Genomic DNA, 5,000 nt, shown 5'->3' on the forward strand with positions numbered 1-5,000 from the left:
ATACATATATATATATATACATATATATACTTACCTAATTATTTACTTACATGTTTGTTTATTCGTTTGTCTATATATATATATATATATATATATATATATATATATATATATATATATATATATATATATATTAGATATTTATTCATACCCTACTTGTTTTTCTTCATCCACTTATTGGTTTATTTTTGCTTGTGGCACAGGAAACACCCAAATCCGTTCTTCGCAAGTATGAAAATCACGAAGCAATCAACAGCTTCCGTTTGCCCTTAACTTCCCAAACAAATAAAGTGAAGTTGACAGCCAAGATTATTCTAATTGCTATAGTTATTATCCGAATCATTATCATGTTTTTGGACTTGTTAAATTTGTTTCGATATACATCACCAAGAGAATGGATGTAGTGAACTTGTCACCAGTGTTCCTTGTTCCTTTCCTTCCTTTATTGCATTATCACAATGGAAGTATTTTTCCTTCAACCTCCAATTAATCGGCGATACCGCCCACGTTGGCCACTTATTCCGACGTAAAATCACTATGGAAATCTATTTTGTCTTCTCAGTAATTTACATAGAATGACATTTTATATGCTGAAGGAAATTTATTTTCCTCCGAAAGCTACGGTCTGCAAATTTGCTCTAATTGTCGGAGGAAAAATGGCCGAGTGTGATAACGTTTTTACTGGTTGGCAGAGTTCTGGCGTTTCCCAGCCTTTGTCTACCATAACACTCCCTGTTGTCACGTCTAAGCAGTCCAGCACCCCTATCTTGTTACTAGAAGGACAAAAGAAAGTGAAGTGTACCGCTCGATAATATATTTTCTTGATTCCTTAGAACTAAAACAAATTGACAATACTGTTTGTAGAAGAAATAAGAACACCCTAAAAAAATCAAATAACATGGAAAAAGTCAAATATGTACAACTAGGTAACCAGTGATACATATATCAATATGATTTTTGTGTGCATCACTTCCTAGAACCCCTTATAATTGATTTCAGCACCCCGAGGTTGGGAAAGTCTGTACTATTTCATCCAACTCAATGGCCTTTCTTTGATAACGAATGGATTCATCTTACCTCTATTAGCTCCTTAGGAGCGTGATGGCACTCTCTTACTTCGTGGCACCTTCTTGCTAGCAAAGGGACACTTCAGAGAAAGAAGCCAATGTCAGAACTTCTGGGAGAACAGTGTCACTATTACCTGTTTGCCAAATAAGAAATTTGATATATCTTTCAAGCGATCACTTCCGAAGGAAATGTGCTCCCTATCACATCGATCTATTCCTTTCCTTTCCTTTCCTTTATTTTCCTTCCCCCCATTCTCTTCAGTTCCCTTCTCTTCAGTTACCTTCTCTTCATTTCTCCCCATTCCCCTTCCCTTCCCTTTCCTCCCCTTCCCTTCCCTTCCCTTCCCTTCCCTTCCCTTCCATTCCATTCCATTCCCTTTCCTTTCATTTTCTCGCCTCTCCTTCCCTTCCCTTCCCTTCCCTTCCCTTCCCTTCTCTTCCCTTTCCTTCCCTTCTCTTCCCTTCCCTTCCCTCCCATTTCCTTCCTTTCCCTTCCCTCCCATTTTCTTCCTTTCCCTTCCCCGCCCTTCGCTCTTCTTCTTTTATCTTCTCATCTCTCCCTCCCCTTCCCTTTCCTTTCTTTTCCTTTCCTTCCCTCCCTCTCCCTTCCCTTCCCTTCCCTTCCCTTCTTTTCCCTTCCCTTCCCTTCCCTTCCCTTCCCTTCCCTTCCCTTTTCATCCCTTTCTTTTTCTTTCCTTTTCCTTCCTTCCCTTCCCTTCCCTTCCCGTTTTTCTTAACTCCATCTCTTTCCCGTCCTTACCTTTCTTTCCCTTCTTTTCATTTCCCTTCCCTTCCCTTGCCTTTCTTGCCTTTCCTTCTCTTCTTTATCTTCCTTTTTCCTTTCATTTCTCTCCCTTTCCTTCATTTCCCTCCTCTTTCTTTCCTCTTTCCTTCACTTCCTCACCCACTCCCCCTTGCCCTGATCTACCTTCCTGCCGTGCTCTCTCTTCAACTCCACCCAGCAATAGAACATAACTTCTTGGACCATCCATCACGAGTAATCAAATGTTTCCATGCGCCGGGCACCCTCTGGTCTATCTCAACTTTACTCTATCCACTCAAGGTTCTTCATCCCACCTGGGGATTTTTTTTTTTTTTTTTTTGCCAAATTGGGTATTTGGCGAGAGCTGATACACGCCGGCTGTGTAATCATCAATCGTTATGAAGCGCTGGTTGAAGTTTCTGTGTGTTTAGCCGAACACTTGGTCATGATGGGTGTGTGTGTGTACATTAGGTATACAGATATATTAGATATACTCCGTTGTGAATCCCTAAAATGCAAAAATCTCTTATATTTGGAATGCAACTCTTCAAATTATGAATGCCAGAAGCGCTTTCTTGTGTTTTTGTGTATTTCTGAGAGACGTTTTTGCTATGAATATTGGAGTTTTTTATTCTAGACTCTAGAATCTAGTGAATCTTAACAATAAGCACATGCATACCTTCTTTCGTGCATGTACATACAAACTATGGCACACACACACACACACACACACACACACACACACACACACACACACACACACACACACACACACACACACACACACACACACACACACACACACACACACACACACACACACACACACACACACACACACACACACACACACACACTCTCTCTCTCTCTCTCTCTCTCTCTCTCTCTCTCTCTCTCTCTCTCTCTCTCACACACACACACACACACACACACACACACACACACACACACACGCACGCACACACACACACACACACACACACACACACACACACACACACGCACACACACACACACACACACACACACACACACACACACACACACACACACACACACACTCTCTCTCTCTCTCTCTTTCTCTCTCTTTCTCTCTTTCACGGCTAGAGAGTGCATTGGTACCGTTCTTGACCTCAAGTTCAGCGATCCGAGTTCGAGCACGCCCAGGGCTGTGAAAAAAGAAACGAAAGTCAGAATTACTGCATTGCGAACCGACACTCTTTTGTGGGAAAGGAGGTGTGTGTGTGTGTGTGTGTGTGTGTGTGTGTGTGTGTGTGTGTGTGTGTGTGTGTGTGTGTGTGTGTGTGTGTGTGTGTGTGTGTGTGTGTGTGTGTGTGTGTGTGTGTGTGTGTGTGCATATATGTATGTGTGTGCGTGTATGGGTGTATTTAACCTAGTTGTATTCTACGGGAAGGGGAGCTATGCTCGCGGTGCCTCGTCTTTGTATCTCGCAATATCCAGTTTGTTCTTAAATCCATTTGTAGTGTTTGCACACACTATTGTATCGTTCAATTTGTTCCAGACATCCACTACTCTGTGTGGAAAGCTGTTTTTTTTTCATTTTTGTGTTTTTCATCTCCACTTGTATTTCTTCTACTCCAATATAGATATATATATGTATATCTATTTATATATATATATATATATATATATATACATATATATGTATATATATATAATCTTAAATATATATATATATATATATATATATATATATATATATATATATATATATATATATTTTATGGCTAAGTCCTGGAAGTTCGTAAGCTAAATGTAGGTAGGAATTTTTTGGGAAGCGATAGAGTTAATCTTTAAGACTAAAGGAGAACTACTATAGTCACGTAAAAATAGAGAGAGATGAGTGATTCAATGAAAAACAAATAGATGATTAGAAATAAGACCGAAATGAAAAACGAAAATAAAATTGAAAATGAAAATGAAAACAAAAACTGAAATAGATTAATCAACAATTACATAAAAAAGGGAAAAAATCCATTCCCAAGAAAGCAATTTTCTCCTTATCTTCTTTGTGCAGTGGTAGGCAAACCCAATTCCTCCCGTAAGCTAAATTAGGTCTGAGTGCTTCAGGTCGGAGTCAGGAAGCTACGTCTTGAACTCCAATCTTCTGTAGGTACGTTTTGCTCTGTGTAATGATTAACCTACCACAGCTAATGGAGTGCAACGTGCATTCTACTACCTGGCATCATATTTGGGTAAGCGTCTTGGTAGGTTTGGTTGAAATGATCAGCCTCGTACATTGCAGCTTGAAGCAAAACGTCTCCACCCAAGAACAAATAATAAGTGTTCTAGACAATCGTTTGACCGTCATCATTGAGCCATTAACAATCATCGTTGAGCGATAACCACACTGAACTAAACGTACCTTAAGAGTCAAACAATTTCATTCAGCTGAAGAAAGAACCTCAGTCACTAAAACACTAACCACTATTCCTGATCATTAGCCTACAAAGAATAGAGATTTGAACATTATGTTTTTTTCATTTTTATCACAAGAAAGTTCTGAGTTTTTAAACTCATTACAGTGCCGTACCTCGAGCAGACTTTACACAAAAGGAAATATCCAAAGTGGGTCTATTCATAAACGATTTGAAATTAGAACCAGGAGAAGCCTCGATTAGGTGGGTCTGCCCGTATCATTTGCCTCATGAAGCTCGAATTTCTGCCGACCAGAAAATTAATTACGCTCAGATCAAAACAGCTTTTCATAAGATGAAGGTTGGCCGCCCAGAAAAATAGAAGTAGCATACGGAAAGGTACGTCAGGTGAGAGGCAATATCTCGTGAATAGAGATGGAAGAAAGTCCAACAGACTAATAGTAGACCATGAGGGTTGGAATAACTCTCTCAAATTGGACCTTTATCACACCTGCCTCCTGAGGATTTTATTCACTTTAGGGTAATTCACCCCTCCCCCCTCCCTCCGCAGCCAAGCATAAATAGGCAGGAGCTGGTTTACCAATGGAGTGGTTAATGAATGGAATAGACTTAGTACCCATGTAGTGAATGGTGAAGCTATTAACTAGAAGAAAATATGTAAAGTCATGATCGAAGCGAAAAGGAATCAACACGTCTGAACGCTATAGTGCAGAGTTTTACTTAAACTGAATAAAATCACTCGACGGTATTTTGAAAAAAATGCAAGTCATA

This window comes from Oratosquilla oratoria, chromosome 5 (assembly GCF_046742065.1).
Source record: "Oratosquilla oratoria isolate Oo_2021 chromosome 5, ASM4674206v1, whole genome shotgun sequence".
Lineage (NCBI taxonomy): Eukaryota > Metazoa > Arthropoda > Malacostraca > Stomatopoda > Squillidae > Oratosquilla > Oratosquilla oratoria.